The 26,273-nt window shown below is 45.9% G+C and overlaps 1 protein-coding gene and 2 long non-coding RNA genes across 5 annotated transcripts in view; 1 reads left to right on the forward strand and 2 right to left on the reverse strand.

Annotated features, from left to right (window-relative positions):
- Thsd4 (thrombospondin, type I, domain containing 4) overlaps window positions 1-2,504 on the reverse strand; it is a 555,183-nt gene extending 552,679 nt beyond the window's left edge. The window contains exon 1 of one of the 2 annotated variants that reach the window (XM_006510906.4): window positions 2,257-2,504. The gene's annotated coding sequence lies outside the window, so the exon portion shown is untranslated. Of the gene's footprint in view, window positions 1-2,185 lie in introns of both variants that reach the window. The other variant, XM_006510907.3, reaches the window with a different exon arrangement.
- Gm51679 lies at window positions 213-7,394 on the forward strand. The gene is made up of 2 exons (XR_003948172.1): window positions 213-1,567; window positions 6,473-7,394. It is a non-coding gene; the product is annotated as a predicted gene, 51679 (long non-coding RNA).
- 9230112J17Rik (RIKEN cDNA 9230112J17 gene) lies at window positions 4,358-26,273 on the reverse strand. 2 transcript variants are annotated; one of them, NR_040463.1, is made up of 5 exons: window positions 26,117-26,273; window positions 23,587-23,651; window positions 8,707-8,821; window positions 6,774-6,886; window positions 4,358-6,355 (listed from the first exon to the last, which is right to left on the reverse strand). It is a non-coding gene; the product is annotated as an RIKEN cDNA 9230112J17 gene (long non-coding RNA). The 2 variants fall into 2 exon arrangements; NR_040464.1 differs by lacking the exon at window positions 8,707-8,821.

Consider the following 26,273-nt stretch of genomic DNA (forward strand, 5'->3'; position numbering starts at 1 on the left):
GAGGTCTTCAAAGCTATTATGTGCACACAAATCAATTTCTCCCTCATCTGTGTCTGCACATGGATATTCTCTCTCTCTCTCTCTCTCTCTCTCTCTCTCTCTCTCCCCCATCCCCCCTCATTGTTTGTCTCCTTTACTTCCCTTCTTTCTCCCTGGGTGGTCATTTATTAGCTACTCTCCTCGCAGCCCCTGGAGGCCAGTGATCCAGCCAGTCTTGCTCCATATAAGCCCCCAGCACGCAGTAATAGTCGCTGGCACACAACAGATGCTCAGAAATATTTGCTGAAGACAAATTAAATGGAAGTGAATACTGGAGAGCCATTGTGATTCCTTGCAGGGAATGATGTGGTGAAGTCAGAATTTCAGGAATATTAATCTGTCAGCATGAAAGAAGATGGATTTAAAATGAAGAGAGCCACCCATGGCTGCGAGTCAGGAGGGAGATTGTTACTGTAATTTGGACATGGTTTAAGGTAGGGGCAGGAAAATAATTGGAGATATCATGAAAGAATGCGGAAGGGGCATTGTGATAAATGAGCTCTGCATGTGGGGAATGGGATACGGGTGCTGGGGGTGAGGGGCTTGAACATGGACACCAACAGCCAATTGGGATAAAAGTGAAGTCCTGGGGAGAGGAAAAGAACCATACTAAGACTCTGTGGGTAACAGACAAGATCACTAGGCAAAACAAAAACTTCAAGCCCTGATCTTCCTCCAAAACTCTCTGGTTTTCCTTACTTCACACCTGGCTAGAGAGACTTCCTAGCTCCGAAGAGTGAGGGAAAGACAGTCTGGTACCCCGCCCTGAGCTAGGCATGGAGATCATGCAAGCGCATCTTCCCCCTCCCTGAGGCCGATACACTCACTTGTGTCAGTAGGGGCTCCATGCATTCTCGCCACCCAAAACCATTTTGCAGGCTGGACCTTTGGGGATTCCCTGCTTCGGCCCTGCGGAGGTTTATAGGAAAGTCCCGGGACTCTCATCTGCTTCCTCACATTAATTTCCAGGGCAGAACTGTGCTTTTCAAAGGAATTCAGCTATGGTGCCAACAAAAATCTATAGGAATTGAGTAGGGCTACGTCTAAATCACATTTGAAAACTGTTTGCACCTTTGTACACAGAGACCCAATCAAGATTCTCTCAGGGCCAGCAACTGCATCCCTTCAGTCTCTACCAGGTCAGAAACATCAGTGATGTCCAAGACAACACAGTGGCTCTAAAAGGTGGGAGATCTTAGCTGATGCCCAGATGTCTCAGATGCAAAGGAAGTTGGACTTGAAAATTCCTTGAGTTCTGGCTATTTTACTTACTCCAAAGTCTAACGGGCTTCAGCGCCACAGATCCAAGACTTTATTTAATTCACCTACTGCCTGCAAAAGGGTGAGCCACTATCTGGCAAGGGATGCACTTTTTTAACAGCACAGAAAGCTTCAGGACTGCTTAAGATCTCACTAGACCCATAATTCCACGTGCTAAGTGGGTACCTCGAAATCCTCTTCCCAAGACACAGCTGAAGCTATTTCTAAGAAAACTGAAACTCCACTTCCAGATCTCTCCCACTTCAAGGTGAGCAAATTGATCAAAAGCTAACTGTTCAGTCGCATTCAGGGCCACGGGTATATGAGCTACATTTGACGTACAGAAGCAGCAACAGGTCCAATTAGGGGATCACTGACGCTGGATTGCAATGATTAACCTGACCTGGGGATCAGAGGCTTTCCAAGAAGCCAGAATGATGGAGGCCAGGGGCTGGGGCTCCAGAGGTGCTGACACTCCATCAACAATCCCAGGCTAAGAAAGGGAGAAAGGCTGGGGTGGGGACTACAAGTGCTATAGGTGCAACTCACCAGTTCAGCTCTGAGCTGCTGCGCATACCTCAGGAGGGCCAGTGGCTGCTTCCCCCAACCCCAGGGGGCCAGGCCCTAAAGTTGAGGGTCAAGGATGGAGAATAAAGGCAGAGCAGGCCTCCAGGAAAGAGAAAAGAAAGAGAAAGGTAGGGGAAAGGAAAAAGAAGAGGAAGAGGAAAGGGGAAAAAGAAAGGAAGAAAAAGGAAAGAGGAAATAGGAGAGGATGGGAAAGAGAAAAGGAAGGGGAAGTGTGAAAGAAAGAGGAAGCAGAAGAGTAAAGAGAAAGGGAAGAAAGAAGCAGGTACGACGTCCCGAGCTGCCGCCGGCCCCGACGTACCCACGCGCGCCAGTCTGCGGGGCTGCCCCGGGCTCCGGACTGCGGCCGGCCGGGCTGCGCGATCTGCTCACCTGGGCTAGTCCGAAGCGGCCGACTCCTCAGCCCCGCGTGCTTCCCGAGCGCCGCCGCATGGACGGCCGCCCGCCCCGCACGGGCTCCCGCTGCGCCCCGGTGTGTCGGGTGCGCGGGCGGCCAGCGAGTGCCCAGCGCACGGCTCAGGCGCGGTGTCTGCGGGTCGAGAGCGCGGTCCGCGCGCCCTGCCCTCCCGCGCGGCCTCCCGCTGTCACCTCCAGCCGCCCCTGCCGCCCCCTGGCGGCCGCCAAGGGGAGAGTCGGCCCTGGCCCACCCAACTACCCCAGGGACCCCTGGGAACCTGGTGAAGGGACATCCACCAGGAGAGGCAGCAGAAGGAAAGACTGTCCGGACAGAGGCTAGAGGGCAGGAGAGTGGTGATCATGGAACTTAGAGGGGGCCCGGGCTGCCCAGGGCCGTCAATGGGAGGTCAAAGAAGAAGGCAATGGAGACCAGAGTCTGAAGGCAGTCAGAGGCTGCCTTCATCTTAGCCAGCAGTTGGTGGGAGCCTTTGAAGGACTGCTGCCCCAGAGAGACAAGGACATCCTTGAGCATTGAAAAACAGCCATTCCGGTTGCAACCACGGGGTTGAGGCTAGTTTACAGTGAAGCTTTCCTTTCTAGCTTCCTGGGCATCCCTAAGACAAAAACTCCCTAAGCACCAGGACAACTCAGCACACCTGCCTGATCTAAGGTTCTCGGACTTGGCTGCAAGCAAGTGCATTTGCCTGCAGAGCCATCAAGCCATAGAGCTGGTCGCACTCCCAGGTTCTTGAGTCCAAACGATGCTAAAATGTTTCAACTCAGCCCATGTGTACTAGAGCTGAGAGAAGCAAGCAAGAGAAGGAAAATCTCCCCCTCCCCCTTTTCTCAATCGAGAGCAGGTTGACCTTAAACAATTGAAGAGGCCTCTAGGCACAGACAGGAGTCTCTCTCCCTTGAAGTGAATGAGCCTGTTTGTTTATGGCTGCCTCAAAAGCCTGCCTGCAGGGGCTGTTGGAAAAGGGCAGGTGTACCCTTGTGCTAATGTGGGTGGTGGCAGAACGCAGTCCTACTTCAGGGCCAGGCCACATCAGGGGTGGGTGTGGTGTGCTTTGTGGGAGCAGGAAAAAAAAAAAAGAGAGACAGGAAAGATACCCCACCATTAAAACAATAACAAAGAGAGCTGGGAAACACAGGGATGAGGCCAAAGAGGGAGAGTGGATTTTGAGAGCCTGGCACCTGGATCCAGCTGGGGCTGACGGAGTCCATCTGGTTCAAAACAAACAACTTTTGATGAGAGGCACCTGGGCGTGTGTGGTTAGACAACTCCAGGGTGTCTCACATCCAGATCCAGTGAATCAAAGAGATCTTGCACACTAACTCATTTCATCCATTTGAAACCAATAGCCAGGAGATGGCTTCACACCTGTAATCCCAACACTTCTTAGAGGAGGCAGGAGGATCAGGGGTCTAGGTCATCCTTAGCTTCATATCCAGTTTGCAGCTGGCCTGAGCTACAGGAAACTATGTTTCAGACAACATAGTTGAGGCTGGGAGTACAGGCCTATAATCCCAGGTACTAGGAGGCTAAGGAAGGGGCATTGAAAGTTCAAATCCAATGTGGGTAATTTAGGGAGATCCTATCTCCAAACAAAGAGCATAAACAGGGCTTGGGGTGTAGTGTAGGGCAGAGTGCCTGCCTGGCATGAATGAGGTCCTGGCTCTATCCCCAGCACCACTAGAAATCAAGAATTCTTAAAGGACAGAGTGGACTTAGTAACAGAATGAGGCAGGGACAGAGCACAAGGAAAGGGCAAGGTCTTCTTTATTGTTTTACTTTTGAAGAAATGCTGGACTTAAAGCTAATGTTGGAGAGATGGCTCAGCAGTTACAAGCCCTTGCTGCTCTTCCAGAGGCCAGAGCTCATTTTCCAGCACCCACGTTACCTGGAACTCCAGCTCCAGGGTACTTGACACCCCCTTCTGGCCTCTGTGAGCGCTCTCTCTCTCTCTCTCTCTCTCTCACACACACACACACACACACACACACACACACACACACACGGCAGTCACTCACACAGGCATACACATAAATAAAAATAAATCTTTAAAACAAACTCCAGTCATTATAAGATGAATTGTTTATATAAGAGCACTTCTTTATGCTAGAGGGGGAGGTTTCCTATTTCCCACTATTTACTGGCAGTCCTGTTCCACATCTTGTTATTAACTCATGGATGTATGCACATATGTATGTTTATATATTTGTTTATATATGTATCTATGTATGCATGTGTGTGTATGTTTATATATGTATGAATGTTTGTGTGTGTCTATATATGTATGTATATATGTTTGTGTGTGTATATATATATATATATATATGTTTATATATGTATGTTTGTGTGTATGTTTATATACATATGAGTCAGATGGGGAGGATTTTGTCCCATGTATGAAATAAGCTACTAACTCTAACCCAAAGACTGGGTAAAGAGGGCAGGTGTTTCTGATGACAGTCACAGGCCAGCTGCAGTCACTTAACTCTAGTGTCTGCCTGAAGTGCCAGTGTCATCTATATATAACATACCACTTTCACAAGCTAAGGACATAGGAGATATATATATATATATATATATATAATGTATCTATGTATCTATGTATCTATGTATATATATATATATATATATATATTATGTATCTATGTATCTATGTATCTATGTACACTGTCCCTGCATTCAGAGGTACCAGAAGGGGATATCAGATCCTGTTACAGATGGCTGTGAACTGTCATGTGGTTGCTGGGAATTGAACTGAAGGCCTCTGGAAGAGCAGTCAGTGCTCTTAACGGCTGAGCCATCTCTCCAGTGCCTAGGACGTAGGATTCTTACCACTTCTGAAAACAGCCCATGCTCTTGGTGCTCTTGGTTGAAACTCTCTGATTGAAGGCCCCTTTCCATGTTCCATTAAAGCCTCTACTATGTGGCTACAACCAATTGGCCCGTTGGGCCTAGAGGTGGCCCCTAAAATAGTAAATAACAAAAACAAACAAACAAACAAAAACCAACCATAATCTATCTGTAGTGTGTCAGCTCTGTACATGGAGGAGAGCCTCTGGATATACCGGTTTTCCCAAAATAATTTGCCAAAATAATTATGCAACCATGTTGCTCAGGATGCAATGGAAACAATGTAGTCACCCTATGGGGGTTGCCATCTCCTGAACCTGCCCTCTTCAGAGAGCTACACAGCACTGTGTTTGCTCATGCACCCCCAGGCTCACAGGACAGTGATCACAAGGGGTGAGGGAGGGCTCCTGAAAAGGTCAAGAGTGCTGTGCTGGGGTCTCAGAATTCCTGGATGGAGCAGGAGGCAGAGCTCAGTGAGGCAGAGCTCAGTGTGTCCCCAGGGAAGGAAAACAGCATGGGGTTCTGGCTCCTCCCCTCATCAAGGAGCCCTGAGACTGCCAGAGGGGAGACAGTGACAGCATAGCCCAGAGTCATTTGGCTATAGGTCTTTTAACCAGTAGACAGTTTCTTGAAGCCAGACGCCCAAGCTCTGAACACAGCAAGGTACTTCAGGGGCTGTGTCCCAGCAGGAAGGGAAGCCAGTATGTTAGCTGCTAGCATTTGAAGGCAGAAAGAAAACAGACATGGATCCAAACCCCTCAGTTCAGCCTCCTGTTGAGTCATGAGAATCCATCACCATTCTTATAAAGTTCTCTTCCTCTTCTTGCTTGGAAATTTGGATCCACGGTAAAGTCAAAGCAGGCTTGTGCTCAGCAAATGAGTGACAGGGAGAGATGGCGCAAAGGTTGATCCTGCCAACTTGACAGAATTTAGAATCACCTAGGAGACACACCATTGTGTGTGTGAGAGGGGTTTAATGAAGGGAGGGAAACCCAACCTGGATGACTGCCAGGAACCATAAAATCAACAATAAAGTCTCTTCGAGTGCTAGGAAACAGTATTGTTTTAACCCGTTTCTTGGGGGCCAGCAAGATGGGTCATCAGGTGAAGACGCTTACCACCACGCCTGATGACCTGAGTTTGGTCCCCAGGACCCCACGTGGTGGAAGGTGAGAACTGACTTCAGCACGCTCTATCGTATGTGTTTCCCTAGTATAAATAAAAAGGTGCGGTTAAAAATAAACCATCTGTAAAGTGGACCTAAGTATTTCAGGATGAACATTCCTGCTTGTCTCCTTAACTCGCTTCTTCTCCTTCCTCTTCCAGGGGTCTGGACTCTAACCTGCACACTGAGCCTGTGTCCTTTCCTATGGCTGGCTGCAACTTGACCTGTAACAAGACTACACAACAGTCCAGAGACTAATTTGTCTGCAGCCACAGTCTCTGAGGTCACGGGGTCAACATATTTAGATGGACTGTCCGGGGACTGTTGAAGATTCCCATGAAGTGTCCCAGAGGCTTCAGACACACCTCAAGTTATCTTGCTCTGCCCGTTCTATTTCCATCTCTCTCTCTCTTCCTCTCTCCTGCTCACATCCTGTCAGCAGAGATAGTGAAGTGGCCTTACCTGGCACAGCACAACTTTTGGAATTCCAAGTATTCGGATTATTTCTCTTTTCCCCACTTTCAGCCAGGAGGCAGCCTTCCATCTGAAGTTGCCCCTTGCTAAGAGAGGCAGCCCTGAAAGGAATCAGGATGGAACGGGATGAGCAAAGTGACCCAAGCAAGAGAGGAGAGAAGGGAAAGGTCTATTCTAGAAAGGAAGCCACCTGTGAAGGGCCAGAGGGAGTCAGAGGCAGCTTGGTGTGTCCAGGGCTCAGAGTGCCAAGAAAGAAAAAATGAGTGATGTGAGGCAGGGGATTAGCTGGGATGACCGAGAAGCACTTGCCAGGTGGATAAACACTAGATAACCACAAAGGCCTTGTTGTAGCGAAAGCAATAGAAGCTAAAGACTACGGCAGGGGAGACCTTGCTGTCCTGGATGATGAATTAGGGAGAGGCCCAGTGAAGAAGCGGGAACAGCTTGAAGTGGTAGCTGCCAATCAGCAAACAGAAATGTATATGGTTTTAAATGATGGAGAAAATTGTTCTGTGCTAGCCCATTCCATGTCAGGGATGTTCATGAGCACTTCTGGGAGTTGTATCCTCTCCTCACAAATAAAAGGAATCCCAGTGGGGGTGGCCCCTTTGTTGATGTTTTTTTTTTTTTTTTTACAAAATATATATTCAAAGTAATGCAAAAAGCGATCCCACAATTCTCTTTTAATGAAAATATTCAACGAAAAATAAAAGAAATCCATCACTCTAAAGGAATGTTGTTTGCCCTCCCTGCTTCCTGGGAGACTCTCCTAATAAGGGCTTGTCCTTCACACATTGCACACAGTGCCTCTTGTACCCGCTGTGGTCAGTACTGCAAACCCCAGAGACAGTCAGTGGCTGAGAGCTCCTCCAGGAAGCAGTTGTTAATCAACTTAGATCGCTGGAAATAACTATCACTTTGGCATCCTGGGCAATTTTCCCTCTTAGCAAACTAGCTCTCTGGTTGAAGGTGACATTGAGTAAAGCCTGTGTGACAGAGCAAAGCCAGCGTGCAGGAGTTTCCTACAGAGCCTATGTAGAAAACCAAGGCACCACAGCCCAGGAAGGCCAGTGGAGCCAGCGCTGATGGCTTCACCTGCCTCACACACTCACCTTCGTCCCGCCACTGTGCCAAAGCCTGCCTGCCTACTGGGGGCCAGTGGTGACTCCTCACCAGACGTGACTGCCTCAGTATAAAGTTTGTGTGTGCAGGTATGTGTTTATGTTTACATACGTGTATTAGCACGTGTGTTCATGCATGCAGAGCCTGAAGTTAATCTTGAGGCTATTCCTCAGAAGCTATCCACCTTGGTTTTGAAATGTTTATTTTGTTTATGTGTCTTTTGCCTGCACATGTCTGCGTGCCACATGTGTGCCCGGCACCCTCAGAGGCTAGAAAAGAGTGTTAGGTCCTCTGGTTGGAGTTTTACACAGATGTGAGGCACTTTGTAAATGCCAGGGATCAAACTCAAGTCCTCTAGAAGGGCAACCAGGGCTCTTAACTGCTGAGCCATCGCTTCATCTTGGTTTTTGAGACAAAGTGCTTCACTGAGACTTGGGGTTCACCAATCAGGCTAGAATGGCTGGCCAGCAGCCTCCAGGGACCTACCTGTCTCTGCCTCCCCAGCACTGGGGTTTGAAGCATGAGTCACCACAACTGGCTTTTTGCATGGGTGTTGCAATAGTCTTCATGCAGGCCATTGACAAACTATTTCCCTGGGGCCCCTCTGCTCCTTTTTACCCTTTAATGTTTCCAGCCTATGGCTCTGACTATGAAATAGGGAAGACATTGTTTATAAGGAGCAGTGTGTTATTAGACAGCCGAGTCTCAAAACCTATGTCAGCATTAGTCTTGGCCATCCATTGTTGAAAAACATGCACTCTACATCTGTGGTTGTCCAATGGGGGAAGCAGAACCACACCTGTTGGAAGAAAGAGACGCCACTCATGCATCTTCTGAAGCCTCTTCTAGCTCTCTGATCCACCACTGGCTCAGAAAATGCACGAGGGAAATTACATGGCTCATTGTGGATCCATCTGGGGAAACATGACATACACAGAGAAGTATGTGGCTTCTTTTTTTTTTTTTTCAAAAAAAAAAAATTTCAAGCTGCATTTGAAATCACTTCTTTCATTCACCACAACATGGATGACTGCCATATAGCCACAATGGCACATCAGGGCCGCAGGATAAAGCCCCCACAGCTTATGTCTTGGTCATGAACCAAGCTCCCATGCCTACTGATTTGGGGAGAGTCACAGGGCTCCTGTTGGAGACTGATCCTGAACAGCTCCCCCTGAATTAGGTGCCCGTCCAAGGCCACAGGATCGTGTCCAGGGCCAGATTCCTGCTATGCCCATCTTTTCCTATTTAAACTCATCAAATCCTAGTGTTTTTTTTTTTCCCCTCTTATTCTGCGTGTAGTCCAGGCTAGCCTCAAATTCATGGTTTCCTATGTAGCTTTCTAATTCTCAAATTTCAAATACCATACTCATTAAACCTCCCTTTCTTTCTTCGTGCGCTCGCGTGTTTGTGTGTGTGTGTGTGTGTTTACTAGACAGGTTTTCTCTGTGCAGCCCTAGCTCTCCTGGAAATCTTTCTGTAGATCAAGTTGGACTCAAACTCAGAGATCTGCCCACCTCTGCCACGGAGTACTGGAATTAAAAGAGTGTACCACTGCCCAGCTAAACCTGGGTATTTTCAGGGCCCATGTAAAGGGGATACTTCACCTAATCAATTTGCTTTTCTTCTTTGAGAGTAAAATAAAAGCACCACTAGACCACACACACACACACACACACACACACACACACACACACACACGTTTGTCCTGAGACCCAGCTGGGTAGCTTGCACCTGCAGTTTCGGCCCCGCCTTACATGTCTTTCCAGAACTTAGCTTTGTTTCCCAGGCTTCTAGGTGTTCATGACAATTTCTGAGGTCCAAGAAACAATATCCCTTAAACCTGAAGCCCAGCAGCTGAGCTACATGGCTACCACCTCACCCTGTGTCTCCTACACAATGAGTGAGACCTGCCCCATGTGTGTTGGTCAGCAAGCAGTATGGCCTTCTTTCCTGGCAAACTGTCAGACTTCCGTGGGAGAAAGCTGCTTTCCCTTTAAGAGACTGTCAACACACCTGCATGGGAACCAGCCAAGGTCACCAGACCACTGTGGCTCATTCCTTCAGGCTACCTAGTGTAAATTTTGCTTCTTATACTACATTCTCCGCCCAGGAGCATGCATGTCTACCACCTCTTCTTTCTGGACGCATGCTCTTACAACCTGAAGGATATATCCAACAGCCTCCCTCTTTGAACAGTGGTGAGCATGTTTATACTGAGCATCCATCCTTACACTGAGCATGCTCAGGAAATCACTTGCCCCGACAAGTACCCTTCTGTATGTACAAGCTCGCCAACAAATTCCCACTTTAAGAGCAAATAACCTCACAGCTCTTACTCGCCGCAAGTAATAAAACATTTCCTGGATTGTGGATGCCATTAGACAAGGTGGAGAACCCTGCATTGTCTGACAGGTATCAAGGCAATTCTAGGGGTGGAAGGATAGATGCAAGGCTGCCAAGTAGAGAAGATAAAAAAAAATAGTTATTGGGGGTGGGGAGAGTAATAATAGCTGGGGTTATTCTGGGCTCTAACCACATGATGTTGAGCAGACACTTAACCTCGCTGAGCCCCAGAACTCTCTTCTGAAGAGAGGCTTAAGTCTAACTCACTGCTAACTTGACTCCAGTGGCGATGTGGGAACAGACTCTCATGCTCTCGACCTTCCTGCTGGGGAGGTTTGAGGCATCATCCTTGGTGTGCTTAGCTAGGCTGCCATTCATGGGTTGTCACAAGACGTCTCTTAAGGATGAAGAAAGGGTATGAAACCAAGCAGGGAACAAACTCGGAGCAAGCAAGAATTAAGTATGGGGATTAAGATATAAATGTTTTCTGACCTTGCCTTGTGGATGGAAAATGCCACAGAGTGGAGGGAAAAACACATCACCCAATAGTCTGCAATCTGATATTGTTAGTGGGTCAAAGGGTGCCGGCCCGGCCCGTTTCCCTCCCTGCCTCCCTCCAGTCTTCCTTCCTTCCTGCAGGTTGTTGCGAGAGGAGGAGAGAAACCCATTCTCACAAGATAAACTTTAACTGGGGGGGTCAAAGTTTTTCCTTGTCAGCATCTGAAGTTCCCTTGAAGCTAATAAAAACTATTCCCTGCAGGAGGGCTTATGACGAAGGGGTCCCCACGTCTTGGAAGACGCATGCATGTGCACGCGCTAAGAGAACGTGCACGCGCCTGTGATCCCTGCTCTCCTCGCTTTGTCGCCTTTTGGAAAAGTGACTTTATGAGTCTGAGGGTTTTTTGCTGTTGTTCTTATTTGGTTTTGGTTTTCCCCACACTCAACTCACTCGTGCAGTTTGGGTAAGGTCACCTGACTCGGGGGGGGGGTCCCCACTCCCTCTTGGTGACAAGGGAGGATTTCACCTCCCTGTCCCCTTGAACTTATCGGTGGTCATGTGATGTGCTTTGAAAAAGTAAATGTAACCACATTCTTTGGGTTGTTTTGGTTTGTTTTAAATAAAAGAACATTGGTCAACATTCAGTGAGATAAACATATAGAACACAGTCTTCATTCACAGAGGGGTCAAGATGGTGGGTGCCTTGTCTAGCCTGAGTCTCAGAGGCCTGGGACTAGCCCAGAACCCTAAGTCCCCACTGGATCTTTTATTGTATTAAGCCATGGAGATTGGAATTTATTACTGAACACTATGACTGTTAACACAGTTGCTACAGTAAAATACTTTTAGTCTTTGTAAATGAAACCTGGCAACCTGATTGCTCTAAAAGCAACCTCCGCTGATTCCTAAATACCACTGCCGCCTTTGAATGCACCACAGACTGTGACCCAAAGAGGGAGCTTAGGGAACCACCCGACTCTGAGGAGTAGAGGCTTCTGGGAAACAGCACAGGCATACGGAGGAGGAATCAGTGCTAAAAACACAGACCTAGGGCCTCCACTGACTTGCAGGGGAGCCATGCTCTGCACGTGACCACATCCACATCTGCTATGCCACTGTCCTGTCCCCATGTTCTCCATTGGAGTCTGAAGCCACTCGTCACAAGTTCCTAGATTCAGGGTCTAGATCAAAGTCAGAATACAAAACTGTAACTTGGTGAATCGCAGTTGGGTCTTCATTTGTTGGTTTTCTTCAGCACTAAGATCAGGGCACACTCTATTCCACCAACTAGATGCATGTTCTAGTGAGTGGAACAGCTCAGCTGGCTACAGCCAGACAAGGGCAGGAGGAGAGCAACAACTTGCTCGTTTCAAAGCCACCATCCTCACATCATGGCATCAGTGGCATAGAACAATAAACAGAACACATAGCTCTCTGTCGAACATAAGGTTACTGCATGCTACTCTTTCTTCCTGCCATATTAAGATATAAAGCCAATCAATTTGGGAAACCAAGTTGTTATCTTTCCAGTTCCTGAGAAAGCAGGTGAACAGTTTGGTTTCACCTTGCCTGTATGGAATATCAGTAGACAGACAACTCCACTTTGATTTGTGTATGTGTGTTCATGTGTGTGCCCTAGAGGTTGATGTTGGTTGACTTCTCCAAATGCTCTCTGTCGTGACATTTTTGAGAATTATGCAGAAATGTTATAAGAATGTGCTTTCATTTTAACCCCAGGTGCAGAGATGAAGGGTGGCTTCGGACTGTCCACAGCAGCTGGCTATGATTTGCCTCACACAAATGCATGGTTTTGCCAGCTGCGATTTGTTTCTGTGATTGTGTGGTGTTCAGAATTCTGGGACCTCTAGAGAGGGTTCATAAATGCCAGGGCCCTAAGCAGCACGGTGTAGTTGTTGGTCATTTTGGTGGGATGGTTTCTATTTGTTAGTAGCTATGGCTTAGACTAACAGAATTTCAGAGAGGGGCCCTAGATAGCCTAGAGCTGGGACTGATTACTAACAAAGCCAAGTGGTCTGAAGGCTGGAACTTTTAACCTTCCTGCAAACTTCCAAGAATGGGTGGAAAGATGCGGGGAGAGAGTAAGGGCAGAAAGGGCATTGAACAATGAGATTGGATGAGCCTCCACGTGGTAAATGAATCCACACACCAGGAAGATAGCACATCCCTTTTGCATGGGACAGAAGCCTCTGTTTCTCATTGAACCCTCTCTGGCTCTTAGATGTACCCTATCCAATGAGATAGGAAGCTTAAACACAGTCTTTCCCTGGGTGCTGTAAGCCACCCTAGAAAACTGCTGAACCGGAGGAGGACATTTATGGAAAGCCTGGTCTACAGCTCCTTAGACTTGTGATTGGCATCTGAACTGGAGACAGTCTTGTGAAACCAAGCACTATCGTTGGGGTCTGATGCTGACTTCAGGTAGACGGTACCAAAACCGAATATGCTGTAGCAGGCTGGGCTGCTGTAGGCAGAGCTGGAGAGCTGCTTATCCCCAGAGCCCACATATTTTCTGCTAGAAGCATCCTTGTGACGGTGTCAGCTCCTTTGTGAGAGTCGCTCGTGCAAGGTCTGTTCCTTCGCCCTTGCTCAGCGTTCTCAGTGCCGAAGAGCAGCTGTAATGGCATCGCGAAGAGCCGAGCTGCTGAGTAATCAATCGCTCTTTTAATTCCCAGGCTCCAGAACACCTGGTGTCCTTCTTGTCCTATCAACACAGGTAATTCTCTTCCCACTGTGTTAATCCCGCGCATTAACTAACACAGAGCATATACACTGCTGTGGGGTAACTTGAAGGGAAGGACCATGGCTGCTAAAGATACAGGAACCCAAGAAGATGCTGGCTTAAGATGTTTCCACAAGAGGAATGAAAAGGAGACGCACGCCCTGGGCAATAAAAATGAATATTCAACATGAAGTCTTACCTCACCTCTTTTCCCTCATTATAGAAGCCCTGTTACGAGTTGGGGAGGTGGCTTAGTGGTAAGAGCGATGCCTGCAAGAGGACCTGAGTTCAAAGCCCCAGCATCCATGTACTAAACTACACGTGGCCCTGTGTACAGCTCTAATACCAGCACTGTAAAGACAGACAGGAGGACCACTGCAGCTTCCCAGGCTCCGTCCAGGTTCAGTTAGAAACCATGCATAAAAGAGACAAGGCGGAGGGCGGTAGGGCTGATGCTTGGCCTCTGGATACACACATGGGCATGCACACCTGCACACATATGCCCACATATACCTCCCATGCACATACATGAGCACATACTATTATATAACTAAGTTCTGAGAGATGGACCTCGCCGTCTCAGGATGCTGGCTGTCAGAGAGGCTGATCTTCTCACTGACTGCTCCCAGCTGTTGCCTTTTGAGTGATGAACAGCCAGGACCTAAATCTAGATACATTGTGAATGGAAAATCAGTCTCTGATTTTTTTTTTCTGTTCCAAATGGAGTGCCCGATCATTTCGGGCTATGAGAAAAAGCTATTTATTGGTGTCACTAAAAAATTTTTAAGTGAAACTCTAGAGGATAATAAATATCTTTTAGATAAACTAAGATCATTTCCCACATACTGATTATTTCTTTAATTTATATATCACATTTATTTACTTTATTATTTGTTTCATATTTGCAAGAATGTGCGTGGATATGTCTGATGTGGACAGAGAACAATTTTCCAGAGTCAATTCACTCCTTCTATCATGTGGGTCTTGGGGCTAGAACACAGGCTTGGCAGCAAGTGCCTGCACTCAATGAGCTGTGAACTTAAACCCATAGGAGCCTCATGTGGTCTGCGGATTGTATCTTGGGCATTCCGAGCATTTGGGCTAATATCAACTTATCAGTGAGTGCATTCTGTGTGTGTTCTTTCATGGTTGGGTTACCTCACTCAGGATATTTTCCAGTTCCATCCATTTGCCTAAGAATTTCATGAATTCATTGTTTTTAATAGCTGAGTAGTACTCCACTGTGTAAATATACCACATTTTCTGTATCCATCCTCTGTTGAAGGACATCTGGGTTCTTTCTGGATTCTGGCTATTATAAATAAGGCTGCTAAGAACATAGTGGAGCATGTGTCCTTATTACATGTTGAAGAATCTTTTGGGTATATGCCCAGGAGTGGTATAGATAGATCCTCAGGTAATCCTATGTTCAATTTTCTGAGGAACTGTCAGAATGATTTCCAGAGTGGTTGTACCAGCTTGCAATCCCATCAACAATGGAGAAGTATTCCTCTTTCTCCACATCCTCGACAGCATCAGCTGTCACCTGAGTTTTTTACCTTAGCCATTCTGACTGGTGTGAGGTGGAATCTCAGGGTCGTTTTGATTTGCATTTCCCTGATGTCTAAGGATGTTGAACATTTCTTTTGGTGCTTCCCGGCCATTTGATATTCCTCAGTTGAAATATTTTTGTTTAGCTCTGTACCCCATTTTTAATAGGGTTATTTGATTCTCTGGAGTCTAACTTCTTGAGTTCTTTGTATATATTGGATTTTAGCCCTCTATCAGATGTAGGATTGGTAAAGATCTTTTCCCAATCAGTTGGTTGCCCTTTTGTCCTATTGACAGTGTCCTTTGCCTTACAGAAGCTTTGCAATTTTATGAGGTCCCATTTGTTGATTCTTGATCTTAAAGCTAACCATTGGTGCTATGTTCAGGAAAATTTTCCCTGTGCCATGTGTTTGAGGCTCTTCCCTACTTTCTCCTCTATTAGCTTCAGTGTGTCTGGTTTTATGTGGAGGTCCTTGATCCACTTGGACTTGAGCTTTGTACAAAGAGATAAGACCAAACTGTGGGTGTGTGTGTGTGTGTGTCCTTCTTAGAAAGGGGAACAAAATACTCATGGGAACAAGTATGGGGACAAAGTGTGGAGCAGAAACTGAAGGAGAGGCCATCCAAAGACTGCCCCACCTGGGGGTCCATTCCATACACAGTCACCAAAGCCAGACACTATTGTGGATGCCAAGAAGTGCATGCTGATAGGACCCTGATGATATAGCTGTCTCCCGAGAGGCTCTGTCAGAGTCTAACAAATACAGAGGCAGATGCTGGCAGCCAACCATTGGACTGAGCACTCGATCCCCAATGGAGGAGTTAAAGGACTGAAGGAGCTGAAGGGGTTTGCAAATTCATAGGAAGAACAATAATATCAACCAACCAGACACCCCCCACAGAGCTCCCAGGGACTAAACCACCAACCAAGGAGTACACATGGAGGGACTCATGGCTCCAGCCATATGTAGCAAAGGATGGCCTTATCATGATGATCAAATCCCTGGAGATGTTCCTGTTCTCCCTGCCCACTAAGGATTCTGAGATTATTGGCTTTTTCCTGGGCAAATCCCTAAAGGATGAGGTTCTCAAGATCCTGCCAGAGTAGAAATATCCTGGGCTGACTGGAGGTCCAGGTTTAAGGCGTCATCGATACTGCTCACATTGGTGTTGGTGCTAAGTACTGCAGGAGGTAGGCACTGCCATTCCAGTGGCCAGCATCTTGGCCAAGCTCTCCGTTGTCCTTGTGCAGAGCGGCTATTGGGGGGACAAGACTAGCAAGCCCCATAAGTCTGTGCAAATGGCAGGCCACTATGGCTCTGTTTCGAAGACACTAACTCTGCTCCTGTAGCCAAGAAGCTACTAATGATGGCTGGTGTGGATAACAGCTACACATCAGCCAGGGGCTGTACTGCCACCCTGGGCAACTTTACCAAGTCCACCTTTGATGCCATCTCCAAGACCTACAGCTACCTGACTTCCAACCCCCGGAAAGAGACTGTGTTCACCAAGTCCCCTTATCAGGAATTCATTGACATCTTCTGTAAAACCCACACCAGAGTCTCTGTTCAGAGGACCCAGGCTCCAGCTGTGACCACCACACAAGGGATTTTATAGAAGAAAAATAAAGTGAATTAAGTCTGTTAAATAAATAAGTAAACAAATAAATATCATACAGAAGACAGGTGCAGTATTTGCCTGTGGTCCTGCCTACTTAGGAAGCCGAGGCAAGTCCAGGACTTGGAGATCAGCCTGGGCAACACAGTGAAACACTGGCTGAAAGACAAAACAGAAAGCAAGAGCAAAAGGGATTCCAATCCAGAAAAGATGGAGTAAGGAAGGATAATCAATGCAATTAGAAAATCTGAAAGAATGAATAGAGTGGTCCTTCATGATAACAAAACAGGTTGAGCAGGCTGACTGGACAAGAACCCAAAGTTCCACTGGACCAGCACTGGCCTTCCCCCTCCTGCACTTTTGCTTGTGTGTGAAGCATTCTCAAAGACTTAACCCACAACCAGTTTACCTAATTATTGAGCGGTAACTAGATCATGAGGGTTCTAACGTCCCTGACATGTTAATCCATTGATGAGTTCATACTGAATGAGGTATTAGGAGATAGGACTTTGTTAGAGGAAATAAGTCCCTGAAAACATGTCTGTGCCTGGGACCTCTCATCCCAGCCCCTTCCTGTCTGCCTCTCACTTCTTGTTTGCCATAATTGAAGATCAATACACATGTACACACACATGTCCACAGAAACACACATATACATTACACATCAACACACATGTATACACCTACACCACAGAAACACACACACATACATTACACACCGAGGGAGAAATGAAAAAAAAACATTTGTGACAGTTAAATAAACGGTCACAATATAATTCAAAGTTATTCAGCATCTAAAGAACTATTAAAGTCCTGACCCCCTAACACCACATATAGACGTTAGAATTGACAGTCAAAACCCTTGAAAGTAGCGAGAACAGCCATGTTGCATGAAGTAAAGTGGACTATTCCAAAAACAACATTTTAATTAAAGGCAACCACAGAATGGAAGATTCAACGACAAACCAAATGGAAAATTTATAATTAAAAGGTCACACTAATTCCCTGAGGGGGTGAAGGCACTTCAGTTAGTGAAACCCTTACTCTGCAGGCATGAGTACTCAACTGTGGTCCCAGCTCATCAGAAGAAGCTGGATCAGCACAAGACCTGCTCAGGATCAAACTGGACAACATCCCAGCACGGAAATACAGTAGCATAAAGTCCCACTCCTAACCAAGAAGCCATTTGCAATTGACACCTGTTGGGAGAGGGCAATCAGCTTCTTCCAATGAAATGACAGATGTCGAGTCCTTGAGTCAATCAAGCACACTCTGGGGCAGGCGCAAGCTCAGGGGTCTTGGTCAACACAAAATGGACTCCGTGTTTTCTGTGTGAGTTTTGTGTTGTTTTGCTTTGTTTTGGTATTTTGGGCCTTATTGTTTTTGTTTGTTTTGAGTTTTTACTTTAGGGGGTTGTTTTATTTCAGAAAGGGAGAGAGAGGAAGAGGTGGGGGAGAGAGAGAGAAAGCATGAATTTGGGTAGGTAGGGAGAATGGAGGCTCTGAGAGGGGTTGGGGGACAGGAAAAAAAATATGGTCAAAATATATTGAATGAAAAACATTTTAAATGATAAGTAAACACACAGCTGTGTACAGCCTATAATCCCAGCACCAAGTCCTTGGGCTTAAGGTCCAGCCAGTGTAGCAGAATTGGTGAACTCAAGGTTCAGTAAGAGACCAGCCTCAAATAACAAAGTGAGAAGTGATGGAGAAAGACGCCTGACATTGACCTCTGGTCTCCATATGGATACACACACACATGAACATATACACACAAACAAATGAACACAACATATACATGCACACACACACTGACACACAAACACATGAACACACATGAATGCACAAACACATGAACACACAAACATACACACATGAACACAACACATACATGCACTCACATACTGATACACATATGAACACACACATAAACACACACTGGAACACACACACAATTCATTGAGTAGAAATGAAGTCAAAGTTACATCAATTAAAGCTATAGCAATAGAAAATATAGAAATAATCTAATCTTAACAATTAGAGGAAAATAATAAAAGAGCCTGGGGATACCTGTGGGGAAAAACAGGGCTCTAATATTTATGTTATTATACTGCTGGAGACTAAGAGGGAGGAGCTGTGTTGAATATGGAAAACAATATAAGCCACCATGGTAGAGTAACTTTCCACAGTTCATTTAAAAAAAAAAAAAAAAAACAGTCGAAGATGCTCAGCTTATCCAAAACTGAACATAGTCAAAGGAATCCACACATCAGGACTCAAACTGAAGTAAGCCAAAACAAAGTATTTCTGAAAATTACAGAATGACTCTTCTCACACAGGGAAGCCAGAACTCCAGTAACTGTACTTTTTTTTTCCAGCAAAGTATGGATGCAGAAAGGAACTAGAATAACACTTTTACTGTGTTGAAAGAAAGATCTGTCAATTCAGAATTCTGTGTCCAGTGCTGGAAAAAAATATTATCTATCAACAATTACATATCCCAGCCCGGGGAGGTTGCTGGAGCTGGTCAAAGCACGCCTACACAAGCCTGAAGATGAGTCAGAGCCCTGGAGCCCTGTAAAAAGGTGGACGTTGAGGCAAGCATCTGTAACCCCAGCACTCAATGAAAGGGAAGGCAGATGTAGAAAAATCTGTCAGGAGCTCCCAGGCCAGGAGTACGCAGGGCAGAAAATCCCTGCCTCAACACTGTGGAAGATGAGAACTCCCTCTGAAAGTGTCCTCTAACCCACACATACACACACCACCATGGCATGCATGCGCACCTGTACACACGCACACATACATACGCATACACACTCATACACACACACACACACACACACACATGCACACACACATACATACTCATACACACTCATACATGCACACACGCATGCACACACACATGCACACACACATACATACTCATACACACTCATACACTCACACACGCACGCACACACACATACATACTCATACACACTCATACACGCACACACACACACACACACACACATGCACACACACACACATACATACTCATACACACTCATACACGCACACACGCACACACACACACATGCACACACACACATACATACTCATACACACTCATACACGCACACACGCACGCACACACACATGCACACACACATACATACTCATACACACTCATACACTCACACACGCACGCACACACACATGCACACACACACATACATACTCATACACACTCATACACGCACACACGCACACACACACACATGCACACACACACACATACATACTCATACACACTCATACACGCACACACGCACGCACACACACATACACACTCATACACGCACACACGCACACACACACACACACATGCACACACACACATACATACTCATACACACTCATACACTCACACACACGCACGCACACACACATGCACACACACATACATACTCATACACACTCATACACGCACACACGCACGCACACACACATGCACACACGCACGCACACACACATGCACACACACACATACATACTCATACACACTCATACACGCACACACGCACACACACACACATGCACACACACACATACATACTCATACACACTCATACACTCACACACACGCACGCACACACACATGCACACACACATACATACTCATACACACTCATACACTCACACACGCACGCACACACACACACATACATACTCATACACACTCATACACTCACACACACGCACGCACACACACATGCACACACACATACATACTCATACACACTCATACACGCACACATGCACGCACACACACATGCACACACACATACATACTCATACACACTCATACACACACACACACACACACACACACACACGCACATGCACAGGCACAGGCACAGGCACAATGGTATTTACAGTAAATCTCTTAGCCAGGGTAGAGTATGCTTACAATCCTAGCACTGTGCAAAGGCAGGACAATCATGAACCACCTTGGGCTGCATCATTCTCTCGTCGAGTTTTAAGTAAGATGAGCTTTATAGGTAGTTGCATCTTGCTTTTAAACATCTGTCTTCTGACTATCAAATCTGGTGGTCGAATCCTAAAACAGCCCCCACCCATAGTGAATGTATGCCCCTGCATAATCCTTCTTAGACACAGGTAGTTGCTATTAATTGCTTCTAACCAGTACTGGAAAAAAGAATATTATCTATCAACAATTACATATCCAAGCCCGGGGAGGGCTAATGGCCAACGCTGGACATCACTTCCTTGATCACATGGCCTAAGATATAACTTCCATCTTCCTTTCCCCTGTCACATACATTTTAAAGAACTTACATTTTCCTAAATGTTTACCACATCAACTGTTCCTCCTTCCTTATTATTATTGTTACATATTGGCATCACATTTCCCTTTACTATGAAAATGTTCTTTTAGCATTTCTTTTAGGCAAGATGTGGTGACCTGAAAGTTCCCTCCACCTAGAAAACTCTTCTGTCTTCATTTCAAGGGATATTAACTAGGAATAGTGCCTCCCACAGTGGGCTGGCCTTCCCATAACAATCATTTATCAAGACAACCTCTCACAGATATGACCTAGGGATGCTGCTTTCAACAGTGGGATGGTCTTCCCATAACAATCATTTATCAAGACAACCTCTCACAGACATGACCTAGGGATGGTGCCTCCCACAGTGGACTGGCCTTCCCATAACAATCATCAAGGCAATCTCTCATAAATATGGCCACAGGTCACTCTCATCTGAAGGTTCCCTCTTCCCAAGTGACTCTAGATGGAATTAAGTTGACAATAAAAACTGTCATAGCAATCAATAGAACTTAATGAATAAATAACAAATCCATAACAAGTGTTATGGATTTTCAACAATAGCGAAAATAGACAGGAAATCAGAAAAAAATACAGAATATCAAAAACCACCTGACATCTTAACTAACATTTATTGCCCTCCCTGTCTAAGAGCAGAATACACATTCCTTCCAAGGGGATGTGGCACATCTTCATATGTACAAATGGATTCTTTCCCAGCTAGGTCAGAAGCAACTCTGCCCCCAGAGAAATGGGGCCTTGGTGGGTAGTGGGGACTCAGTAGGAGGCAGACATCTTATTCAGTCTGGCCAAGACCTGACCTCCCTGAAGGTCACTGTGGGACCATTGAAGGGCAGTTCTCATTTTAATTCAATTGCAACCAGTTTAAACAACTAAGGAAAAATTGTATTTGCAGAGAATTGTTTAAACAAGTTTGATCAGATTAGACCTGGTATGAGGGCTAGTGGGTATCAGGTTCTGAAACACCAAGTCCAATATTTTCTTTCTGTCTGGGAAAGATATATGTTTAAAATGTGGTTCATGTGAATTATCTTTCCATTTTAGTTGTTAATCTGAATTGGGTTATACTTTAACCTGACCAGTCTCTAGCGTCTTGGATATATAAGTATCATTACTAATTGTGGCTCCTAGGTGGTCAGCATGAGTCTGAATTCATTTTGTCCCTTATCCATCAGCCAGTGAGTCTGTGACTCAGTATAAACAGCGGTGGTCCCTGCAATGGGTGATTTAGATCAGAAACTCTCCTAATAAAGGAACGTGAAAGGGTTTTATCAGAGCTTCATTCCCTTTGAGATTACAGAAGGATTGCTGAGCAGTGGCCAATTTATTTAGAGAGTGACTCTGCCCAGGGACACAGTGTCCTCTTGGGTCCTCAGGGATTTCTTCTCTGAAAATGTACCCTCCTGAGGGTTTGGCATCTCATGAATTACTTTGGATGAAGTCACTCAACTGTTGTTCCCATGAAAAGAAAACCTTTCCCAAAAATATCTCCATGCAAAGGCCGGCCCATGGACACAGAGTTTCCTTCCACTTGGAGGAAGTTCATCTCTAGATAATTAAGGGGGAAAAGTGGTTTTAGGCAAACAGATCACTCCCAATGTGATTAAAACTTGGGGTAGTAAAAAGTGTAAGAAATAATTTAAGGGATAAGTGCTTTCACATCAAAAGGAACTTCTAAGTCCGTGGACAAAACAACTTATGTGTAAATCACTAAGGAGTCTTTAAGTAAGAAACAAACAGGGTGTCAGTATGTAGCCCACACTGGCCTGTGTGTGTGCGCCTCCTCCCTCAGCTTCTTGATGCCAAAGTTATTGATATATTTCACCACACCTACTTGTGAAAAAAATTCAGTTACATTGACTGATTGATTGATTGATTGATTGTTGGAGGGGCTGTCATAGAGCACTTGTGGAAGTCAGAGAGAGGACATTTTCAAGAGTCACTTCTCATCTTTCCTCATGTGTTTCTCAAGTATTGAACTCAGGTGTCCAACTTGGCAGCAAGTGATTCTACCTGCTGAATCATCTCATCAGCCTTAGCCCTAACATTCTTCTTTGGATTAAATATAGAGAGGGCAGTCAGAGAGAGGAACAGTGAGAAACAATTCTATAGCCACAACTTCAACTCCATGGATTTAACCAACAACAGGGTGAAAGTTGTATCTGGGCTGGAAAATGGTCCAACCCTTAAAAGCCCATAGTGCTCCTGAAGACCGTTGCTCAGCTCCCAGCACCCACATCAGGGCTCACAACCACCTGTAACCCTAACCCTAAGGGATCCCCTGATGCTCATCCTGGCCTCTGAGGGCACCTGCACACACACACACACACACACACACACACACACAGAGATTCCCACAAATCCTACACAAACACACACAATTAAAAATAACTCAAATCTTCCCTTAAACATTGTATCTATGTTGATAATGTACAGGAAGGATGTCTGCCCTTCCTAAGCAACAGGTCACAACAGCTATCTACATAATTGATATTAATTAGGTATGATTAAGAATCTAGTGCTAACTTACAGGTTACATAAGGAAGTACATGCAAATGAGCAAATATCATACCGTTTTATACAAGGAAGTTAACATCCCTGGGGTTTGGTCTCCTCAGGCTGCTCAGAGACTGACACCTGTAAATACAACTCTATAGGTAACTTTGTATTTCAATAATCTATGAGAGGAAAATATAGATGATAAGTTGCAGTGAAGCCTCAGAGTGTGTGGTTAACATTTTTTGAAGTTCCAAGTTCTGTCCTCAGTGCCAGAAAAGGTAGAACACAGAATAACAATAGCACTCTAGTCATATCTTTCCTCCATAGTAAATGTATAATTGTAATATTTGGGAAACCATCTGGCAATGCTGCTAGATCAAGCTGGTTTAAACTGGTCAAAGCTGGTTCTAATCAGCTGAGGTAGAGCTTTTGAAATCAGAGCCGATCTGAGGCAGTTTAAAGCCGTCTGCTATGATATATGTGATCTTAAACTAGTTTCATTTAGAGTCTGTTTGCTCTGTTAAGAGTCACTTCACACCCTTTACCTCAAGTTAGGCGGCCATGGGAACCACGCCCAACTTCCTTTCAGAATTGCCGGCTGCCCACTCCGGGTTTAATCCACTGAGCAGGACGGATGCAGATTTATCTGGTCTCAATCAGTCAGTCTAAACTGAATCAGGTCTGTCTCCTTCTGGAACCATTGTTTCTGTTTAGGCTAGCTTTCTCAAGCTGGATCTTGGGAGGTTGGGTCTGACTTGCTTGGAACCAATTTAAACTGGTTTTAAACCAACTTCCACTTGGTTCTCAGAGATCTCTGGCAAGCAGCAGGGCCTTGTTCATCTGAACCTGAATAAACCTCCCTGACTCAGATTAAATCAGTTTGGTTTAAACCAGGAAGGGGTGGTGTTGGGAGAAGCCCAGGTTACGCAGGGTTAGAGAGTCAAAAAGGGAGGGTGACCTCGAAGGCACTCCATTTAGGTTCGTTCTTCTGGTTACCTGTTGAAATGGCCCATCATTTGGGACTAAGAGATAACATTTTTATGTGTTTTATTGTACATATGGATGAAGATCCCAGAAGACATAGAAAGACGTAGAATAAGGGGCCTGGGTAGGAAGCTAAGGAGCTAGGCATGTAGCTCAGTTGGCAGCGTGCTTGCTTACCATGTGCAAAGCCTTGGGTTCTGTGGCTAGCACCACATAAATGGGCCACAGTGGTGCACACTGGGATCCTGGCACAGAGGCCAGAGGGTCAGAAGTCTGAGGTCGCCCTTGCTTATATAGAGAGTCTGAGGCTAGCTGGAGCTGTATGGATCCCCATTTGTTTTAGTTTTTAAGTAAATTACAAGGGGAGATTATATGGCTCCTGGTTAGTTTAATATCACATGAAGAAGAAGACAGCATGTTTACCACAGAACTGTAACTCTAGTTCAACAACTGAAACAATGATTATTTTGATGACTGTATTAAATGTTCAAGTCTTCGTGGACACTTGGTTAGCATGTGCACATCTCTGTTTTGCCATCTTCATCCCTCCCTCAACCCCATGGAAGGATAAAGGCGAGGAGAATGAGGTGGACCATGGCTAGCCACAAAAGACAAGTTCCAGAAAGTTCCGGTCACAATGGGCTCCCAGTGAAGGGCTTCACACCCTGGGCTGTGTCCAGGTGACTGCCTGACCCCTAGCTCCTTCTGTCATAAATTTTGTGTCAGGGCTTCACAAATAGCAGAAACGACCAGCAGCCTGCTCAGTAGACTAATTCTGATGTTAGCATAACCACATGCCCTGTTTGTTCAATGCAATCATGCTCTTCAGATGATCTCCCAGGCTCCTTACCAACTATGGCTCCCTGTCACACTTGAATGTGCTGCAGTTTGGGAACAAATTAAATGATCTTCACTTTTAAGGCCCAACACCTTCATCTATCTCTTTCTTCCTTTGTTCTCTTCCATGGAGATTCCCCACCACCATCACCCCACCCCACCCCCAGCTTAAAACTCCTTCATTTGGAAGAAAACGCTAAGATCTCGTCCCTACATTCATAGTACCCACAGAAATGACATGTGACGATCCTTTCTGTTTACCCACCCCCAAACCCAGAAAACTGTCACCTGAATGCTCATCAAACCTGGTCCCGGTGCTAAAGAAAGGCAGAAAGTATTTGTTAATGTTTATTTGGAAAATAAAAAGGCATTTGTACATGTTGCCAGGGTTCCTCTGGAAAGTATCCAGGAACCGTTCAAGAAACTCCATTTCCGGGCGTGTTTCTTTAAGGCAACATGGTGGGGCTCAGAAGGGGTGCATAGGGCACCGCCATTGGCTGTGGGTCTTGCTATGTGGATCTACCATTAAAGGATTGCAAAGGAAGGAGTTGAGAGGAAAGAGGGCATGGACTTCCGCGTGCTCCTCTGCCCTCAGAAGCCTTATCAGGTAACTCACAGGCTTCCCTGCTTCCGGGGTGTGGGCGTGGGTAAACAGTGTTCTGCAGGGAAAGGGGGTGTGTTCTGGGATTGGGGAGTAAACCTGTATTTCTGGTGACTCTGGAGCTCCTATTTGAGGCTATTTTGCCCCTAGGAACTTGCCTGGGAGCTCAGAGGGTTCTTACCTTCTTCAGGAGCTGGAGAAGAAGCAAGACCACCTGGGGCTGACATCACGGGGGACCGGCAGTGTACAGCAACAGGTCAGCAGCTGTAGTCAAGACATTCCAGCCTCTGCAGACGGCCAGCTCCTCTGGAGTCACTACTGGTGGTTATTTCTAATCC

The sequence above is a fragment of the Mus musculus genome, chromosome 9 (genome assembly GCF_000001635.26).
Source record: "Mus musculus strain C57BL/6J chromosome 9, GRCm38.p6 C57BL/6J".
Taxonomy (NCBI): domain Eukaryota; kingdom Metazoa; phylum Chordata; class Mammalia; order Rodentia; family Muridae; genus Mus; species Mus musculus.